Source organism: Aotus nancymaae, unplaced genomic scaffold (assembly GCF_030222135.1).
Source record: "Aotus nancymaae isolate 86718 unplaced genomic scaffold, 86718_ANA_hifiasm-v0.15.2.pri h1tg000092l, whole genome shotgun sequence".
Classification (NCBI taxonomy): domain Eukaryota; kingdom Metazoa; phylum Chordata; class Mammalia; order Primates; family Aotidae; genus Aotus; species Aotus nancymaae.
The window spans coordinates 9,275,301-9,298,757 of record NW_026988507.1 but is presented as its reverse complement, the minus strand read 5'-3'; the positions used below and the strand labels follow the sequence as shown (position 1 = coordinate 9,298,757).

At 34.3% G+C, this 23,457-nt stretch overlaps 1 protein-coding gene across 4 annotated transcripts in view; it reads left to right on the top strand.

The window, feature by feature from the left end:
• CNTN1 (contactin 1) overlaps positions 1 to 23,457 on the top strand; it is a 385,274-nt gene that overhangs the window by 133,413 nt on the left and 228,404 nt on the right. The window contains exon 1 of one of the 4 annotated variants that reach the window (XM_012465627.2): positions 5,834 to 5,914. The exons of the other annotated variants lie outside the window; for them this stretch is intronic. The gene's annotated coding sequence lies outside the window, so the exon portion shown is untranslated. Of the gene's footprint in view, positions 1 to 5,833; positions 5,915 to 23,457 lie in introns of those variants that run through there. 4 annotated transcript variants of the gene reach the window in all.

The following is a 23,457-nucleotide window of genomic DNA, read 5'->3' as shown; positions in this document are numbered from 1 at the left end:
AATTTCTTTCCAGTAATACCCTCCTCTGCTCCCTGGAAGTAACTACAATCCTGAATTTGATATCTATATGCTTCTCAAATTTTTTTATAATTTCCACTCCAGACAAAATATAGTATTATACTCTCTTGCTTGTTTTTAAATTTTATGATTGTAATTGTGATGTGTGAGTTCTGTATTTTTTCTTCCTCAATATTAAGCTCGTAGGCTCTTTGTTGATTCTTGTAGCTCTTTTATTTCTGAGTGAATTTTTAAAAATTCTGTTAAAGTGTGTTATAATGTAATAAACATGGCTTTTAGTCATATGGAACTCAAATTCTGTCCTATTCCTTATATCTATGTACCCTTATCAAAGTTATTTAAACTATTTTAGCCAGCTTTTTAAGAAATCTGTAGAATAAAATAATAGCATCTTCTTTTTTCTTCAACTTTTATTGTAGAACCAGAGGCTACATGGACAGGTTTATTATAAAAGTATATTGCTTGATACTGAGGTTTGGGGTATGATTGAATCCATCACCCAGGTAATGAACATACCTAATAAGTAGTTTTTTTCAACTCTTATCCCTTTCTCTTTCTCTCCCTCTTATATTCCCCAGTGTCTGTTGTTTCCATCTTTACATCCATGTGTACCCAATGTTTAGCTCCCACTTATAAGTGAGAATATAGCATTTTCTTTATAAAGTAGTCTTGTTATAATGATACAATGTGTGTGTGTGTGTGTGTATACAAACAAACATATATCCACACATATATACAATAATGTATGTTTGGAGCATAATAATAAATACTGTTTTCCATATTCTAATTTTTTTTTCTAGCTCCAATTTTTAAAATTCGTTGTGATTACTATAAATAGTTTTTATATAACAGGGACTACTTGTTGGTATTCTGGGACATAAGAAAGTAAAGAAAAAAATTCTGTTACATCTGTGGTTCTCAGGAGCTTGATGTGGTGAAAGAGGCCTGAGCCATAGCTCAGTCATAAATCCTGGATGTAACTTCCAGCTCACTGGTTCACTGGTTATGTGACTTGACCAAATTACTTAACTTTCTTTGAGCCTGATTTTTCATTGACAAAATGGAAATAGAGGCCACTTAACTGATAAGGGCTTTATGATGATCAAATAAAATTAGTTGAGTAAAGTACTAAGCATTTTTCCTGCCTTATAGAACATGTGTAATACATATTAGCAGTTTTCCCTTTTGCCATCAATTTATTAACATGTCAAATATTAACAGAAGGCTTTTATATACATTTACTTATCTACATTTTAGGATTTGTTTTCCATCTTCTTTTCACTGTACACTTTCAAACCCTGAGTTTTTTCATTAACTTCCATAGCTTAAGCAGTTCTGGACACTTCCAAACCCGTTTATTCAGCTACAGACTCTATCCAATAGATTAATGGAAATTTTATGTGTCTAACTCTTCATCTTCCTAGTTTATCCCTCCTTTGTTATATCTAAAATTATTTTCTCATTATCTCACCATATTCTTTTAATACGTACTAAGTGCTACTACTGTAGTGTTTAAATATCTCTAAACTATTTTCCTCCTCACCCTACCCTTACGTCTTGACTAGGTCCTCATCATTTCTGGTGGATTACAGATAATATTGTATTAAACATGTTCCTTGCTTCTGCTTATCGCATCCAGTCTTTCATTCCCACCCGCCTCCCCACCGACCAAAATCTGGCCCTATTACTCTCTTGGTGAAATCTTTAAATATTTCTATTTCTGCTGAATAGCATCAAACACCTCAACAGTGTTGAAACTGTCGTATATGATCAATATTCAAGCAGATTTTAAACGATTCTGTATAATTTTACCCTATCACCAGACAAACTGTCTATTGTAGCCACAGTTCTCATCATATAGAAACTTGAGTTTCTCAGGCTTATCATGTAATATCCTCCCTCCCTACAAATGCATGTGTTGTTGTCTTTACTGGAAATGCCTTCAAGCCTTTTCTTCCAAGACTAAGCCTTGAGATGAAATAAATTAATGTTTCTAAAGTCCTTACTGTATCAAAAACTGTGTTAAGTGATGTAAAGACATAGTAATAGCTGAATTTCCTAATAACTCTATGAGGTTGATAAGATCTCCATTTTAGAGATGAAGAAATTGAGGCAAGATTTAAACTCTCATTGGCTGACTCCAAAAACTGTACTTTTAACAATTGTGCCCTAAATAATTTATTTAATTCTCACAAAAACCTAAAGAAAGATAGATATTTAAATTGATTTTTACATGATAAAGCTGATGCTCTTGAAGTATGAATGGTGTATCCTAGTCATATAGTTAAATTCAGCAAAGCCTAAATTTCATATCAAATTTGACAAACATTAAAGCCCACATTGTTTCCATTATAAACCCCAGTGTCTTTAAATATCACCCCTTCTCCAAAGGAATCATTTCCCAGTGCTCCCATGGGTAGATGATAATGCCACTGTTTCCTCTGCTGATATGCCTCATATAGTAGAATAAAATAAGAATAATTAACATTTACCTAGCAGTTAATTAACATATAGATACAGTTCTATGTGCTTTGGTAATTATCTAATTTACATATCTCAATAAGTATCATAGCGACTGTATGCATTACCCTCCATCAATGTGGTTGCCTGCTTTCTTTATGAAAGCATGAACACCTTGGAAAAAACAACTGACTGATACATATTTGACTTCATAGCATCCCTCCATCATGCAATTCCTTGCATGTAGAAGGTGCACAATAAATAATGTTATTTAAATGAATGGGCTATATTATAGAGTTTCTAGGATATTGGTAGGACACAGAGAGAAAAGTAGAAAGCATGTCTTAAATCTTAGAGAACAAATGAAATCTCCTCCCAGCAGTACTTAACCCTTGAACTCAGAAATGCAGAATCTTTGGTAGGTTGTATTCTTTTCCTAACTTGTCATGGCATTATTTTTTCTTGTACTGGAGACAAATTATGCATTTTCCAAATGACAATAGTCAGGCAGTCTAGTTATACATCTTAATAGATATCACAGATTTATACCTAAATTTACTTTGATTTATACCCAAATTTTGATTTATCTTATTGACCCCATTCACATTATAGAGTTCACTCCTTATTTTTACGTGCACTATAAAACTCAAAATATTGGAAAGCCTCTTGATCTGCAAAGACATCACATTTGTCTAAAGTGGCCATCTCTGTTTTCCATCCATTTGGAAAGATCATTTAAGTGTTTTTCTCAGGCATAGTCAGACTTCTGAAAAATGGAAATTGGCTCTTTACGATGACCTTGCCTTGTTTTATCTGAGAGTACAGTTGTCTACTTTACCTCCATCATTTCCATTCAAGGCTTACGTGCTGCATCTTTTCTTTTATTTCTTCAGGATTTACTATCTCCATAGTTTCCTCATGCTGTGTATTTCTCTACTTTGCTGGGTTCTAATTTTTATCTATTCTAGGATAATGACAATGATGATGATGATGATGATGATGATGATGATGATTGTGTGTGTGTGTGTGTATTTCTCATCTCTGGCCCCATCTTTAGACAACTCAATCCTGAAACTTAACCAAGCAGATGCAAAGTTGCAGTCTTCATTTCAGAGTTGGCTATGGAGATTTGTATGTGAGAAACAATGCTGGCTTTCCTCCCATTCACTGAAGAAAGAGGAACTAAGCAAATACTCTTCACAGCCACCTGGTTACACACTGTTGAATCATACCATTTTAGGAAACTTAAATTTCTAATGCTTACATTTGTAATAATCATAGGTTATGGCGATAATTTAGATTTCCTAAATTATTGTATTCTGTATAATCTTGTACCTAATTTCAAAAATATTCAAATTTCCACTTATAAATAAAATGCTCTTGTTATATGAAATTGCTTCTATATATGATTAAATTGATAAAACTTCTGTGATTTTTAAAAATAAGACCTTTCAATCTTCTATTTGAGGAATCAATAATATTACTCATAGAAGAGAGAAATATTATGAAACAAAGTCTATGTAGTTTACTTGAAGTTTATTAGCCTGGTGACAATATATGTAAATATGAAAATAGAAGCTACCCAGAGCAGAACAAAACACTGTGGCACATGGAATATATAATAGACAAAGGAATTGGGTGGCTAATTTCTCAGACTGCCATTTAGAATGTTTTAGCATCTTTATCAGCCAAGTGCAACTGTCTTCTCTATGGCTTAGTAGGGATTACGCTTCATGTGCTCTTGGACATCTCTAAACTCTGCACCTATTGTCATCAGCACCCCTACTACCTTCAAGGGCTGATATCAACGGCTTTCGATTTATTGATGAAAATACCCATGATGATATCACCCAGGGTGAATGGCTCCCTACTGCATAATTCTCAGTTGGCAAACTTTGGTTAAACTCTAACAGTTATTCTGTACTCTAACCCTGAGTAAAGAACTTGAAGGTTTCACTTTGATTTTACAAATGATGAGGTGGAATGGACATAGAAATACGAATTGTGCATGTGTGCACGTGCATGTGAGAGAGGGCATGAAAAGAGGCTTTGGGAAGATAGGACTTTAGGCATCTCAGTGACCCTAATAACATCATGTTCAATCCACTTTTGGTAGAAAAATAAGGCTTAATCAGTTTTTACATCTAAGACACTTTGAAAAATAGACAAACATTTCTTATACATACATGCATTTGCTGTTTTACGTGACTCTCCCATCCTAGTATTTTTGCAAATACTGTTATGACAATTTAAAATGCTACCTTTGTTTTTTCTTGATGAATATTAGCATAATTAAATGCACATTTTGTTTTAAAGCCTGCTTTTTTTTTAAGGCAATGAAGACAGTATTATGTTCTTAGAAGCTTAAATTCTAAGAGAAAGAGCTCTCACAACCACTGACACACCCAGAGTAAAGGTACTTATGTTCCAAAATAACTCATATTGATGAAAACATGTACCCATATTGATGATTTTTTAAGAGAGAAACTCCTTCCACGTTTTTGAAATAAAAGAGTATTTGTAAATTAAAGTTTTCTAAGAAATGTTACTCAAATGAGTCCATGTAAAAATCTCCATATTTTATAGCCATATATTATTTTCTCTTTGTTTCATTTATTTATTTTCCTCATATTCATTTAGCCTTGTTGATGTTCCAGAAATGATCGGCTAAAGCCAATTCTGTATATCTCACTTATAATGTAAAATATTCAGCCTCAACTTGCAGACAGTATATCTTTTCAATAAAAGATAGCAGATGCTGTAGCATGTCTGCCAAAGAAAGAGTCCAGTTTAAACATTCTGCAGTATGCAAATGTCATCTCCTCTATGTGAATGTTTTACCCGAGTGGATGTTGCAGGGTTGGAGGCTTCTGCCTATGATTTAGATTGTAATTTTATTTGTGGAAGTAAACCAATCGCGGAGCTCCAATTGTCTTGGTGGTGAGGTGATCAATAGCCCATTACTGGATAGAACGGCGACTACAGGAAGTGCATTGAAGATTTTAATGCATGAATTATGCATGCAGCGCTCATTCTTTAGCCTCCGAACAGAATGACAGGGTTTGTGAAGTCTCCTCAGATAGTTTCTTGCATTAAGTGACTGCAGTGAAATGCTTAATATTTTCAGGCATAGAAGCAGCATTGACTCAGGCCAGCCGAATTTGGAAGATGTATATCTCCCAGCTTACAGCACAGAATGCTTTATGTGAAAGTATTGCTATGTAGAGAGCCGGCTTTTCTGTCATTTAACCTGCTCTCCCCAGGTTGGCTGAAGGATGGGAGCGGCTGTGCCTGCCTGTGAGGTCACAGCATGAAGTCCTTTTAACTTGCTTTCTGCTGCAGGAGAGAGTCATATTGTGGTATAACTGTTGCTGTATGTATTCAGATGGACAATTTGCAATAGATATTATACCCAGGACGACAGACAACACATACAGTAAGTCCAAGGTTTTCTTTTTTCTAGGTTAGGTAATTGTAAACTAGAATGTGCCGAGTTAGGATAATGGTGATGCCATATTCGTAAGGTTGACTCAGATCTTAGTATTGCAATGCCAGCATCAGGACTCTCAACTGTTACGTTAAATGAGAGGTGACTTTCTACATTTGATACTATTGGACCATTGGGTATTTTATCTTGCATGCAAAAGCTTTTCAAGAATGTACTAGAGCTCGAACGTGTAGAAGACTGCAAACTGGGGAGGGGCAGCAGGAGAATGAGCTGAATTGATAAGTGGAAATTACCTCCTTGTGGGGAAGTTTTAGCTCGGCTGTGGCATCACGTTGGCTCAGATTATTTCCTTAATGGCAACATTTTCAAATTCTAGTAAAAGATGTGGGTAGACACCAGAAGATGCTCAATCCTTCCAAAAGTAGAGGAGAGCACTGAGGTACTCAAACTCAAATACTCTGTTGCATACAAATTGAGCAGATGGAATTAAAACAATTTGGACTAGCATGTCCTTGAGGGAAGACCTTGCTGTCAGACAAAACCATTTGACTTCTACCTGTGGTGGTTTGGTTTGTTTTATCCTCTTGTCAAGAATGCCTTACTCCAAAATGTGTGGAGAGATGACATGTTGTGAAATTTACCCAAAAAAGAGTTTTATTTCTTGGCATTTTAAAAATTAACCTTATACAATTATAGAACCCACTACATAAGATCTGAATAAATTTATGAAAACTCTGTAAGTCTGAAAAATATAGTACTGTACTAGTATATTTATCAGAAGTCATTGTTAATTAAAGTTGCTTGCTTAAATATCATGGTAAATTATTAATTCCTGAACATTTCTTTAGGATGAGAAAAGAGAATTAATAAATATAAAGCAAGAAGCACTAGATAAGTAAAATTCTTTAAGGATACTTTTCAGCAGTGAATTCATATTACTAGTGAATATATACGCACACACATACATATATACTATAATTCATAGTGTATAAAAGGTAATATGTGCATTATAATACATAGGCATATCCACTTCCTCATGTATGTTTATTGATACTGTTTTTAAAAGTATGCTTGCTAAATCATCTCTCAAGGGCCAAGAGTAGATAAGGACAAGTATGTTTTGGAATAAAAAAGCATGACTTAATTTTTTAAGAAATAAATTTAGAGCGATGATGATAATAAGAGCACAGGCAAACTACCTTTCAAGCATTTCACAGTGCATTTCAATTCTGCTACGGTGTTACTATATTACTTGGGTTTCTTGTTGCCCAGGTGTTGTGCACAGAACTCCCAGCGTTACAGAACGGTTTAAATCTTCAAAACTGATCTAGTTTAGGTATAAGAGGAAACTCACACCTGGAGTTTTTCCTTAGGGAGGGGAATAAAGGAAGGAGAAATTACTACCTGCATATCTGAGCGGTCTCCTGATGCTGAGTCATGGTGTTCAGTTCTGCTCAAATGCCTCCTGGCTGAGGTGGCTGATTAACAGCTAATGAAATGGAATCTAGAGGAAAATGAGAAAGAATGGTGGGGGGAGCAGAAACTTAAAGATATTTATTGCCTAATGACACACACTAAATTCTGAGTAATAAGTAGAATGGCAGTGCTACTTGTTGGATCTGACTGAGTTGACAGTAGAAGAATAAAAGCACTCGCGCTGGGTGACAAGATCATAGCAGTAGAATTAATGACCTAACAAGGGGAGATTGTATAAACAATGGGATTCAAGAAGCAGTGTCCTTGTACGTATCTAAACCTCTCTTTCTTCTTTCTAGTCTCAGCCCAAGCCGTTCATCAATCTCATTTAAAAAACATGATGGTCAGATAAAGAATAGTTTCCGGATCATGTATGGGAAATCTGGAGTAAGATTTGCTCAGTTCTCGCTTCCCAGAGTGGTTATAATTAATGTCTATAGGCTATCAGTTGGGAAGAACCAACAGAAAATTGATGAGAATTTTTTAGTATCTTCTTTGATATATATGAAGCACCAAAATGAGGTTAGATAGTGTTTGTTACGGCAACATATAATTGTTTTAGATATAATTGGAAATGGAGACTGAATATATTATAAAAATATATATTAAGAAGGAAATAGGGCAACTAGAATGACAGAGTAGTGAAACATCAAAATAAGATTTTTGAAAGAAAAATGTACTTAAATTGTAGTGGATATACATTATTAGTGACTCTTAAAAATCAATGTATAAAAATTCTGAAGTAACAGGTTTACTAATACAGAGTTTATAATTTCTTTAAAAATAAATTTTAAAGGTGACTTAGTAGAGTGAGAAATAATTGACAAGAATATTTTAAAATAGCTGTAATATTTCCTATAGGGAATACTCATATAGCTAAAATATATTTGAACTTACATTGTAATAAATCTAAGTAGAAGTCTCTCTGTGTATATGTATATGCGTATATATATATATAGACAGATTATAGTATGTGTGTGTGTGTATATATATATATATACACACAAACATATATATATATATATATATATATATATATATACACACTCTTTACCTATCTACCTATCTAGTTTTCTGCTTAGTAACTACCATAAGTGATCTGTAACTACCACAATCCTAACCACTATGTATGTAATATATATACTATACTATATACTGTATTGTATATATATTTACAGTGCAGTTATATACTTTATACACTATATAGTATAGTATATTATATTTACAGTATATATACTATAAACATATAGCATATATTTGCTTATATTTATATATAATATAAATATAGTATATTATATATGTTTTATATATATATATACATATATATATACACACACTATATTTACTTAGGATTTTGGTAGCTACTGATTGCTTATGGATGATTATGAAGCCTGCAAGTATTCAAAGAGAGGTAATATACCCATTTTCCATAAAGCAAGCTCATATGAAATTGTATAAATCAAAGCTTATGTTTAGGTGACAAGAACATTTCTGTGCTTCAGTAAATAGTCCTGGTGAGTTGCAAGCTTTGTGAAATTCACAGAAAACTTTTTCAAGTATGAAACTACAACAAAGAGTGATCCTTGAGAGATACCATCTTTTCTCTCCTATTTGAGAAAATGATTACATTAGTTCTCCCTCAAAATATTTTCCCTGAGTAAGTAGGTTATGAAACCTCCTTCTTTCACATATGCTCTCAAGAGCTGACTCTGAGGAGTGCATCAGTTTAATGTAGCTTTATGGATGCTTTACCAATGTATTCACTCTTTCTGTAAATATACCTTTCACCCCTTTTTCATTATTTATTAATATCTTCCTTCTAACAAGCTAACTCAGTGCAATAAGGAAGCATTTATTAAGGATCCTCTTGCTTGGTTTTGCTAGGTACTCTGGTTTTGTAGATGCAAAAGAAGATGAAGGGCTTGTGCGTTCAATGGGAACAAACAAGTCAAATGCAGGGGGAAAAAAGGTACAACACAAGGTCACCTAAAAATATTCGGTAAAACATTTTACTGTCATAGGAGAAATGAGGACCTATGCACGAAAATTTTTAAATGGCACCTGGAAGAAGAATATGCATAAAGTTATGGAGGCTCAAATTAATATGATATATTTTAATGTTCGTACTGAAACAAAGGGATTGGCTGGATGGTGTAGTTGAGAATAAACAAGGTGGGGGCAGGTTAATAGGAGCTTAGTCACCAGAATAGCATGTTTAGACTTGATTTAATAGGCAGTGAACACCCACAGACATTATTTAATCTCACTGGAGGCATTTAATGATAAAGATGTATCTGACTCCTGAATCAGATAAAATTTTTAGCATTTCTTTTTAATGATTGCTAATCTTAAATTAAATAGTCATGCACCACATAAATACTTTCTGATTGCATGTATGACAGCGGTCCAATAATATTATAATGGAGCAGAAAAATTCCTATTGCCTAGTGATATGGTAGCCCTTGTAATGACATAGAGCAGCAGTATTCAGTATAGTAATATGCTGTTCATGTTTGCAGCCTAGGAAAACAATAGGCTATGCCATATAGCCTACGTGTGTAGTGGGCTAGACCATCTAGGTTTGTGTAAGTACACTCCGTGATGTTCCCACAGTCAGAATCATCTAACTATGCCTTTCTCAGAATGTATCTTCATAGTTACGTGATGCATGACTGTATTGTATTAACCATGAGTTTTATTTTCTGTATTCTGATACTTCAGCTTTGCTGACCCTGGGAGGACCACTTTTCCTAGGTGTTAGGCAATTACTGGAGTTAGTATACAACTTGCTCCTGATAACAGTTTTCAAATGCAAACCGACCAATCCAGAGCCCCACCACTACAACCAGCTTCCTTATCTGGACTCTCGCACTCTGGGCCACTATCCACCTGCCTAATCACCTCAGGGACATGTACCAGACAAGTGACAAATCAAATTATTCAAACTAGCCAATCCTAAACATTTACCTGGCTCCTGTTCATTCTGGTGAAAACCACACAGTTCCCCTCTCTCCTTCTGCCTCTTGACCAGCCCCAGTTCTTCTCCATGTTGCTCCCCGTGGTGTGTTTCGCCCTTTGCTCTTATTATCTGTGAGTTTAACAAATTGTCTCTTTTTTGTTTTTAAGACAGAGTTTCATTCTGTCACCCAGGCTGGAGTGCAGTGGCATGATCTCGGCTCATTGCAACCTTTTGGAGTGCAATGGCACGGTCTCTGCTCACTGCAAACTCTGCCTCCCAAGTTCAAGTGATTCTCCTGTCTCAGCTTCCTGAGTATAGCTGGGATTACAGGTGTGCGTGAGCACACCTGGCTAATTTTTGTATTTTTTGGTAGAGATGGGGTTTCACCGTGTTGGCTAGGCTGATCTTGAACTCCTGGCCTCAGGTGATCTGCCCGCCTCAGCCTCCCAAAGTGCTGGATTACAGACCTGAGCCGTTACACCTGGCCAACATGTTAACTTTCCAATGACAGTTGTCTCCAGGTCTGTTGTTCTTACCAAACCTAAATAATAAAGCCAACATTAAAAATAAACATTTAAACATCTTCTAAATTTTAATACAAACTAACGTAAATAGAAATATTATATTCCCAGGACATGAAATACATTAGCCAAGTCTTTTTTCGTTAACAAAAAAATCATTACCTTTTTACTAAGCTGTTATCTTATTTTGAATTTAAGGGTAAATTCTAAGTGAATCTCTTACAAAAAGAAGCTTAACTGTTTTCTAAGTTGTAGTTCATAGAGAGAGGGTATATTCTGTAGAAATGTGATGAAAATTAGAAGTTTTCAGTCTTATGTCAAGATACATAACTGTAAAGTTTAAAATATTTTCCTGAGATTGCTTTAACTTGGAGTATGTCATATCTACTGCATGAAAACAAGCATTTACTTTGTCAAACAACTAAATCAATGCTGAGGGAAAATGCTATCTTTATACTACTTGAATATAGAAATTTTGAAACTGTAGCTACCAAATGCTAGTGTTGTTTACATAATGTCTTTAATATTTGATGAACAACTACACTACACATCCTAACACAAAAACAAAAATCTGCTAAATTAAGCCTACAAAATTGAATTGAATTGAACTCTCTTGAGAACAGTGTCCAAGGAGAGATTGTTAATCAGTGGATGCAAAACTTTGGAACAATGAACCAAATGCAATTAACCAGAAAGACTAACGAGAATTGGATCACACAGAAAATAGTGCTCTGAAGAATATGTATCAGAAGACATTATCTTTCGGTAGCGCACTCCATTATCTTAAAACACTATCACCGAAAGGAGAGAACAGTAAATGATTTTAAGGGGTAGAAGAATTCAAACATTAAACGTATATTTGATTTTTGTGGTTTTTAGCTACTTTTTCAACTCCTGGATTACATTATAAGTTATTAATCATAATGGCCCTTTGAGAAATAAACTTTTGGTAAATTCAAGTGGAAAATTGATGACAATTTAGGTTGGGAATAGGTTAGAAAAGATACTAGTCATGATAGCAGATGGAAGGGCAGCAAGGTAGGTGGCTGGGAGGGAATCTGGAGGCGGAGCTGTGCCAGTAAGAACAGAGGAATTTTAACAGATGGAAGATGATATATTAGTTGGCAAGGAGAGCTGCTGGGTGACAAGCAAGAAGAATCTATTGAAGAACTGGATGGATAGGCAGCCAAGAACTGAATTAGATGGGCCAGTATTAAAAGAAATAGGTCAGTATAAGGGCACCCAAGGCTCCAGAACCAATAGATAAGAATAATAGAAAACAATTACGATTTGTCCCTTTGCTTGAACCTGAGGAAATGACTTACTATAATCTGTTAAAGTGCTTTGAAATAATGGTGAATAAATGATAAATAAGATGATCATCTTCTACAGAAGGAAAATTTTAGTGTAAAACTTAAAGATGCTTACCACTAAATAATTGTATTCTATAAAATTGTTATGAGTATACAATTTATTTTATGTCCTGGTTTTGGGTTTCCTATAAATAATGTATGAGGCTACGGGGACCTGACTGGAAAATAATACTGACACAAAGTAAAAGTGGAGAATAAAAACTTTAATTCCTTTCAAAAAGAGAATTTACCAGATTGTGGCAAATCTGAATATAATATTATCTTTATAAAAATAGCTTATGTTGTCTTTGTCTATTAAAAATGATAATAGCAGTGTCTCATGAAGATAAAGACCATTACAAGTCATTTACTCTCTCTTCTGCCTTCAGACTTACCTTCCCTTAAATCACCATATTCTTAGGCAGTTCTTCATACTTGCAAGCACTTAGTATAATTGTGTAGTACGGTTATGCACTTTTTAAAATGACAGCCGTCGTTAGGGTTGATATAAAGTACCATACCCAGTAATATTTGTAGGAAGGAATTGGCTTAATATGACCATTCTGATTGACCTTCAGATAATTACATGGTTTCTTAGTGGAAAAGATACTTCAATTTGCCACATTATAAGTTTAAAATTAACATTCTTTTTATTCTTCCATCTAGCCTATAAACTTCTTTTTTTTCTGCTACTGTCAACCACATTTCTCAGGTCAGTCTATTACTTGCTATTTTAATAGCCGAAGCCCATATGCCATTATGCCTGAAACTTTTTTATTCTACTGCCAATATGATCATTTCTAAAATATCTGTATTCCAGTCAATCCCACACATAGAAGCAGGGATCATTTATGTCAAGGGCTGTCTGAGTTACATGAATATTCTTTTCAAGTGATTTTTTTTTTAAGCTGCCGCTTTAATCTCTTGAATTAAACTTCTGAGCACAGGCTAGTAGCAGTCTCTTCCAAAATTGTAAATGCTATTTATACACACACACACACACACACACACACACACACACACACGAGTTGGAGCAATTTCCTAAATAACCATATGAGGCCAATCCTACACATATGCCAGGCACTAGGCCAGACATTGAGGGATATAAGGATGAATAAAATATGAACCTTTTCATCAGAGTTTATATTTTGGTGCATGAACAGGTATATATATATATATATATAAGCATATATATGTGTATGTATACAAGTGTATATATATATGCATATACAGGTGTATACACATATATGATATATATAATCGTATGTATGTATATCATATATATGTATAAATAATCATATATATTATAATACATATGTATACAGGTATATATGTACACATATATGTGTATATATACAAAATCAGATACTATTTTATACTTTAATAGATGCAGTGATACTATGTTCATGTAATATATGTGTATATCCTCCATAATTATAAATCTCTTGAGGTTAGAGAACACACTAATTTATTAATTAGTAAATATTTATCAAGCCTATTTTATGTACCATGTTATGCAAAGGAAAGATTTTTCCCTGTTGCCATGGGCGAAACAGTCTTTTGAAAAAGAGAGAAAGGAGTGAACTTTCTGTGAAATATGCTGTACCGTATGTACAGTAAGTGCATATAAATTGGACTCTAACCAAAATCAGGAGAGGACATCAAGGATAACTTCCTCAATGAAGAAATCAAAGGATACATAGGATAGTTTTTTAACTATTTAAGTATTTGTATAATGGTTTATTCATTGTTGTTATAATTGTGTTGACTATAAACTTCAGAAGTTCAGACTTAAAACGATACACGTAAGTAATGAACACAATTTGAAAGGAAGCCAACTTTGTGTTTGGTGTTGGGATCATTATTTAAGTATTATCTCAGTTAAGCCTCTCCAAAAAGTATGATATCCTCACTTTTAAGATGAATGTTACACTGTTACTAAAACTCTTTGGTTCAGGATTAGGAGATTAAAGTTTCTCTTCTATATCACCATAATTTTGCTAAATTTTCTTTGCACTTTGCAAAAACTTTTAAATGTCAATGCATTTATATATTCCATGATATTTTAGTACCCCTATATTCATTAGATTGTTCATCTCCTTTTCCTTTTAACTAAAATGTGTATAATGGGGCCAGTAGGAAATTGTATGTTAATTTTCATTAAGATGCTATTGATTAGAAGATTGGAGGGGGCCTTTCAAGATGGCTGACTAGAAGCATTTCATGCCCACCTCCTCCACTTTAGAAACCGAAATAATGTATAGACAGTCACATGTTGAATATATTATCTGAGAGAGAGTGGTGGAATTTAAAAAGAAAATGACAGAAAACACCAACAGCAGGAAGGAGAAGGGAGAGAGACAGTTTGCCTTCCCAGAATCACCTGAAAGCTGGGAGTAACTTCCCAACACAGGGAGTTAGGTGAGCAAGAAACATCCAATAGCTCACATCTCTATCATGGATTTATGCATTTCTGGCTCTAGGAGAATCCCTTATTCTCAACCCCAAAAACTATCATAAGGAGCTGCTTATAGACAGTAGGATGGAACTGCTCCATGGAGGGAGCTTGCACTGGGTCCCACAACCTTTCTGAGACCTAAGTGGTTACAGCAAGGTGCCATTTTTAAACCTTGCTTTTGACAGACTGCATGTTGTCCTGGGGTGCAGCAGCATTGATTCTGAGGTGTTAGGAAAACTTGGGATGTCCCTGATGGGACTGAGCAGCAAGCTGGGAATGTTCCTGCAGCCAAGGCTAAGAAGCAAGTGAGGCGTGGGCTGTAGTGCCAGTGCCAGGAAGCGAGCACTGCCAGGACAGAGACTGAGACACAAGCAGGGTATAAGTTGCCACTGGAACATGGACGTCAGCTGAGTGGACACTTCTGCAGCTAGTAATATGTCTCCATGGTGCATTATAGTATGACTATCTAAAGGTATGGATATAAAGCAAATCCTAAAAACAGCAAGAGAAAGGTATCTAGTCATCTATAAAGGAAACTCTATTAGACTAAAAGCAGACTTCTCAGTCGAAACCTTACAGGCCAGAAGATAATTGGATGATCTATTCAAAGTGCTGAAAAAAAAAGTCAGTCAAAAAATGTTATATCCAGAAAAAATATCCTTCATAAATAAAGTATAAATAAAGTCTTTCCTAGTCAAGAAAATGCTGAGGGAATTCATAACCACTAGACCAGTCCTACAAGAAATGCTCACAGGAGTCCTAAGCCAGAAAGCAAAAGAAAAACATTCACCAGAATGAAAACAAGTAAAAGTATAAAATCACTGGTAAAATAATTACACGGAGGATGAAGAGATAAGACTCAAACAGTGCCACGGCAGAAATCCACCAAACCACAAAGAGTATCAATAAGAGAAAAAGAAAGGAACAAAATATATAAAACAACCAGAAAACAATAAACAATATACAGGAACAAAGCCTCACATATCAATAATAATCTTAAACATAAATGAACTAATCATTTATAAATGATTAGTTACAAGTTTAAAAGTTATAGACTGGCTGAATAGATAAGAAAACATGAACCAACTATATGCTGCTAATAAGAAACTCACCGTACCAGTGAAGGCACATATAGACTGAAAGTAAAGAAATGGAAAAAGATATTCCACATAAAAGGAAACCCAAAACAAGCAGGAATAGCTAAATTTATATCAGGTTAAATGGACTTTAAGTGAAAAGCAGTTTTAACAAAAGACAAAGAAGGTCGTCATATAATCATAAAGGAATCAGTTCAGTAAGAAAATATAATAATTGGAAATACATATGCACCCAACACTGGAGTACCCAGTTTGTAAATAAAATATTACTAGATCTAAAGCGAGAGAGAGACTATAATAGAATAATAGTGGGAGACTATAACACCCCACTCTCAACAATAGGCAGATTATCTAGACAGAAAATCAGCAAAGAAACATTGGATTTAAACTAGTCTTTCAACCATATGGACATAATAGATATTTATACGACATTCTATCCAACAATGACAGAATATAAATTCTTTTCATAAGCATGTGGAAAATTCTCCAGGATCGATCATATATGAGGCAGCAAAACAAGTCACATCAATGTTTTTTCAAAAATTGAAATTATATCAAGTATCTTCTCAGACCACAATGGAATAAAACTAGAAATCTATCTTACAATGCACCTAAAGGAAACAGAACAAGAACAAACCAAACCCCAAATTAGCAGATGAAAAAATATCAGACAAAAACTAAATGAAATAGAGACTAATACAAAGGATCAGCAAAACAGAAACTTGGTTATTTGAAAATATAAACAAAATGGATAAACCTGCAGCTAGACTAACCAAGCAGAAAGACCTAAATAAAATAAGAAATGCAAAAGGAGACATGAAAACAGATACCACAGAAACACAGAAGATCATCAGAGAACTATTCAACAACTATACACTGAAAAACTGGAAATGGATAAATTTCTAGAAACATACAACCTACTGAGGTTAACTAGGGAAGTAGAAAACCTAAATAGACCAATAACAAGTAGCAAGATTGAATCAGTAATAAAAAGTCCCTCAACAAAGAAAAACCCTAGACCAGATGGTTTTGGTTGAAGTCAATCATACATACAAAGAACTAGCAACTACCTTCCTGAAATCATTCCAACAAATTGAAGATGAGAGAATTCTCCGTATCTCATCTCATGAGGCTAGCATCAACCTGATACCCCAAAACCAGACAAGAGCACATCAAAACAAGAAATCTCTAATATCTCTAAGGAACATGGACACAAAAATCCTCAACAAAACACTAGCAAACTAAATCCAACAGCATGACAAGAGGATACTACACCTTGATCAAGTGGGATTTATACTAGGTATGCAAGAATTGTTCAACATATGCAAATCTATAAAGGTGATCTATCACATTAATAGAATGGGGGACAAAACCATATGATAATACCAATAGATGCAGAAAAAAAATTGACAAAATTTAATATCACTTTAACAAACTAGGCATAGAAGGAATATACCCCAACATAATAAAAGCCATAAATGACAAACCCATAGCTCACATCATACTCAATGGGGAAAAGCTGAAAGCCTTTTCTTAAAGAACTAGAACAAGACAAGGATGCTAACTTTCACCACTCCTATTCAACATAGGACTGATACCCTACATGTAGCAAAAGTATCTGTGTACCCCATAAATTTGTACACATATTTTAAAAAGAAAAAACATATATATATATATATATTTTTTTTTTTTAATTAGGAGAAAGTCAAGTATAATTTGAAAAATAAGCCACTCACAGACCCTAATCTAAGTTAAATTAAAAAGATCACTTTGCTTGAGTATGGAAAATGTTACTGGTAAATACAGAATAAAGTGCCATATGAGGAAATACATACATTTTACAAGATGTTTGTTGCATGTATCCAGCTAAAATATCACTGAGTATCTTGATGAATAAGTTTTCAATAAATTCAGATTAATTAGCTTGTTACTGATTCCTCTAAAATGTGTATTAACTGTATACTTCAAATAGCTAGAAAAGAATTGCTATGTTCCCAACACAAAAGAAAACATAAATATTTGAGGTGATGGGTATCCCAATTATCCTGGTTTGGTCATGACACATTGTATGTAGGCATCAAATTATCACATGTACCCCCATAATATGTATAACTTATGTATCAATAATCATTGTCAAAAAAAAGTAGTATTTTTTAATTTCCCTGAGGAGATGCTTTAGACACTTTTGCTTCCTTCCTATCTCTGTCAAGGAAAAATAAATATTAACCAGTAGAGTCTTCTGTGTGAGGTTGAAGATTATGGAGGGCAATAGTTCATCTTTGTATTTATAGTGCCGAGCACAGTGCCTTGAATATAGTAGATGTTCAATAAATATGTTGAATAAAAGATCATATGAATTAATTAATACTAAGACATTATTATTTGTCAAACTATCAAATTAATAGACTTTTAGGAACCTGTTATGTTTAATGTACATATCAAACATAAGATGAATTCTGTAGTAGTTGATCTTGTTTTTCAGTAATGAAAATGTGTCTGGAACTAACTTAGGCAAAAGGGGGATTTTATGCACTTATATAATATCACATGCCTGAAGGCTGTATAAGCAAATGCTGAGAAGGATGGAGTCGAGGTATAGCTGGACCTAACCTGCACCTTAACTGGAGTGTGATCTAAAATGAATTCAGCAAACAAATCTGTGGGAAATCATCAGTGTATAAGTGGTAAATAAATTATTTCAGCAATGACACTGCAGTGGAAGTTAGAAAAACAGCAAACTCTTACAGATAAATGATACAGAGAGGACAGAGCAAATCCTCCAGTAATTAAAAAAAATGGCAGGAATTGGGATGAGGGTATCAAGACCTCACATGCTTCCATGAAGCCCTGGCCACGTTTTCATTGCTCCCATGTGTTGTCACCCCATAGAGCAGTAGAAAAGTATCACCAGAGAGTCAGTCTCCACCACGACAATGCTCCTGCACATTCATCTCATCAAACTAGGGACATTTTGGGAAAGTTTTAATCAGAAATTTATAGTTATACTCCTTACAGTCTTTTTTTTTTAAAAAATTTAATTTTAATTTTTTTTTATTTTTTATTTCGAGTCTTGCTCTGTCACCCAAGCCGGAGTGCAGTAGCACATTTTCTGCTCACTGCCACCTCTATCTCCTGGATTCAAGTGATTCTCCTGCCTCAGCCTCCCAAGTAGCTGAAATTACTGGAGCGTGGTACCATGCTCAGCTAATTTTTTTTGAGATGGAGTCTCTAGCTCTGTTGCTCTGGCTGTAGTATGGTGGTGCTATCTCGGCTCACTGAAACTTCTGCCTCCCAGTTTCAACTGATTCTCCTGCCTCAGCCTCCTGAGTAGCTGGGATGACAGGTACACACCACCACGCCCGGCTAATTTTTGTATTTTTAGTAGAGAGGGAGTTTCACCATATTGACCAGGCTGGTCTCAAACTCCTGACTTCAAGCAATCCACCCACCTCAGCCTCCCAAAATGCTGGGATTGCAGGCGTGGGCCACTGCACCTGGCCCTCTTTGCAGTCTTGATTTGGCTCCCTCTGCTTCCTTTTTGTTTGCTGATCTTAAACAATCTTTAAAAGGCACCCATTTTATCCTTCAGTTAATAACATTAAAAAAGACTGCATTTACCTGGTTAACTTCCTAGGACTCTTAGTTTTTTAGGGATGGACTAAATGGCTGGTCTCATTGCTTATGTCTTAAACTTGATGAACAAAGTTTATATTTTTATTTTTATCTTTTGATTGTATTTTCCACAAACTTTTTCAAAGTCCCCTTGTATTTCATTTGCAATTTCTGTAGCAAAGTACTTCAAGTCAGCTAAAACTTTTTGTTGTTGGTAACTTTTATATATTGGGGGAAAAAACTGAATTCACTAATGGTTGCCCCTTCTTTTAATTTGTGTTACTTTCAGATGTCGTGTTCACTATTTATGCAAATTAAAACTGTAAATTAAAATTTTAATTTTATGAGTTTCAAAGATCTTTAGGGAAAACTTTAAAAAGCAGTGGATTTATAATGTGAATAGCCGTTACAATTACATTTTACTAGTTATGTCCCCATTCACATTCTTGAATAGGAAGTAGAATTGCAGCCTGAAGGAGTGGGCTGTCCCTCTCCTGCTGGGGATCCTCCACTGGGAATCAGTGGCCCCCAACCTTTTTAGCACCAGGGACAGTTTTCATGAAAAACAAATTTTACATAGATGAGGTGAGAATGATTTGGGGATGAAACAGTTCCACCTCAGATCATCAGGCATTAGATTCTCATCAGAAGCATGCAACCTAAATGCATCACTTGCCTGGGCAGTTCACAATAGATTTTGCTCTCCTGTGAGAATCTAATGCTGCCACTCATCTGACAGGAGGTGGAGCTCAGGCAGCAATGCTTGCTGACCCTCTGCTCACCTCCTGCTGTGCGGCTGCTTTCCTAACAGGCCACAGACCCATACCTAGGGGTTGGGTCTAGGAGTTGGGGACCCCTGCTCTAGAGCTTCTAAATCTACAAATATTTTGTCTAGGAACAGTCAGTTTTATGCCTTGACGGAATGGATTCTCAGGGATGTGATTTGACATCAGAATTCATATAAGGATTCATGTATAAACTACCTTTTAAATTACTCTTCTAAGCTTCTCTTTAATTACTATTTCCCCATTTCATTTTCATTCCCCAATATTAAGTCGAAATTCTTCTAGTGTTTAATGTTAACAAAAATACTTAATTTTATCAAAATCATTATTTTATTAGGTTAGATTAGAGCTGTGTAATTAGCTGCCTTTTTCTTTACATTGCTAGCTTAACTAAATTTTCTGTTCAATTAATAGGTAAAGCGGTACTGTGCTGTAGGCTAGTTATTAAGTCCCTTCATAGTGCTATCTCATTCATTATTGTGTTGAAAGCTTTATTGACTATGTATGTTGTCACAAATTTTTGGAAGTATTAGTGTTTATATAATGAAAAAATAAGTGGATGAATAAGGTATGAGTTAACATCTAACCCCTCACTTGTTTTGAATGAGTCGAGATTCAGATACTATTTTGGAATTTATAATAAACAGTAATCTGACTACATTCAGTTCTCTTTAAAAGAGATGTAGATGTAATAAAATGAAGAAAGGATATTTTGAAAATGCTCTTTTGATTTTTTTTTCAAGGCCTTTCAAGGATGTATGTCATGTGTCTGGTGCCTAGCAAAAGTACTTAGTCTTTCGGTCTTCTCAAAGTTTGAAGTGCTACTGGAGTTGTACTCTACTGAGTTACGTATGCTGCTGGTTTTATATGATGTTCAGACACTCTAGCACATCAGGTTTTTGTTGTTGTTGTTAAATAGAAGACAGTAGGGACTGGTTATAAAAGAGAAAAATCACTTCTTTCCCTATGGATTAATTGCCTTCTTAAACAAAATAATCAAATACAATGTAAGAATATAATGTAATCGTATTTGTGATGGATCTAAATTACTAGGGTAATGAACTATCAAAAGAAAACATCCCTGCAGAGTTAAAAGGATCAATAAATATTAGTGTGGTTGTACCATCAAACACTGGACTAAGAACCGAAAAACCTAAATTTAGTCCCTTGAGATTTTAGACAAACGGCTTAATCTCTCTGAGCTACAGGTTATTAATCATTAAAATGGGGATTAGTAATACCTGGCTTCACCAATTGTCAAACCGCTCATGAAGTACATATGAAATATTCCCTGAACTGTTTATAACCTTTACACTTTTAAAAAAGGTGTGAAGACCAAAAAGGTAAATTTAACATTAACAACAAGAAAACCTACATACTTGATTAAGGTTGCTTTTATGTTATTAATATATATGTAAAGTTAGTTATTCAGTGAAAGTAAAGCATAAGCAAATGTAATAAATACATTAATGACTGACTCCAAAAGAAGCATGTTAGAGCTTGGAAATCATAGTGAATATCTCAACCAGTTCCCACAAAACTGACTCAAAATTATGCTCCAATTGAGTCTACCCTCTGATTGCCCTAATAGCAATAATGGAGCTTGGTTGTAATTGATTAGGAGAAGCAAGGCAACTGTGCTAGTCATTATATTAGGGTCTCTAATTTATTCTCATGCTATCTAAGAATTTCTATTAAGGGGACTGAGTCTACATAAAATATGGAATGCTAGCAACACATTCTTAATTACCTTTGTAGTAATTTCTAATATATAATAATATGTTAAACAAATAATAGTGATTTGTATTATTAAAATAAGGATTTTCAATTTCTCAGCATGTCATATGCAGACAAAGCAAAACAAATTCAAATAAGGAAAAGACTCTTTTTTTAACCTGTGAGACAGAATACTATTTTAGTGAGATATATACATATTGTATGTACTCTATATATATATATCTCACTAACTATATCTCACTATATTCTGTGAAACATAGAGTACTGTTTTAGTGAGGCCTATATATATGTGTAGATACTATACATATATGTAGTAAAGAATCAATCAATTCCAATAAACTCTTCAGAAAATGATACTGATGTCATATAAAATGCTTGTATCTAGCTCTTTAAATTGTGTATTTTACAAAAGCACCCAGCAATTTTTTGGTGCTACTTTTTTTTTCCTGACTCTCCCTCTGTAGACATGCCCTATAAACATACCTTATTGTTCATTATGAAATTAACTGATTACAAATCTTTGTTCATTTTACAGTTTTCCAAAGACTGTTACTTGCATTCATTTGGCTTGAAGTTTCTAAGGACTAGGCCAGAATTATTTTTTCTTTCTCTTGATTTTTCAGATATGAATTTGAATTGATTCATTACTTTTCTGCTGTTATGTCAGACACATCCCAAACAATGCCCTGCAGTGCTATCCAAAAGTTTTGGTTGACAGAATGAGTAGTTACTGAAAGCTCTATTCCTTTACGTGTTATAAAACAAAATGGATTTGTTAAAGCCTTCAATCTATTCCTTGATCATTCTTTGTATTAAAAAAACAAAGCTTTTAGAAGATGCAAACCCAGTCTGAATCTATTATTGTTCCCATTTCAACTGAGATAATCAAAATTATTCAAAGTGATGATATTAAAATATGAGCTAGACTTTAGTAAGTTATATGACTAGATGAATAAGTATAAATAGCTTTGTATTCTTCAGCTGTTTATGAGATTATAGTTGGTGTGGATTTGTACGAATTGATATGAGGGGTTTCTTTAATTGCTAATGAGAGTTGTGGATAAGGATATTTACTCATTTTTGCATTATTACTGTACTAAATCTAAACTAATTATAAATTATCAGCCCCCATTTTATTCCTTTTCATTTTGAAATTTAGAATACCATTTGTTTGGCATAAATGTTGTTTGTTTGGCATTTTGAGGTTTTAAAAAAACATTTGATTGGCAAAAAATGAATTCAGTGTTAAAGATTTTTTTCCATCCAATTGTTTTGAACAGAGAGTTACTTTCATCTAGATAACTTTCAGATTTTAGGGCATGAAATGGAAGTATTCCTTCTGGGGTTCTGATTAGGACTGGACTTAACTGTGTGGTGAACCTTCATTTGCTACAAATCCTTGTAGTAGACTTCTAATAGTGGTGAAAATTGGGACTCTGGATTGAGCTCCCAGTTAAAGGTAGGAACAGAGTTTTAATGTGCCCTGAGATCAAACAACATTTTAGTAAAATTGAGCTTAGAAATAGGTGCGACT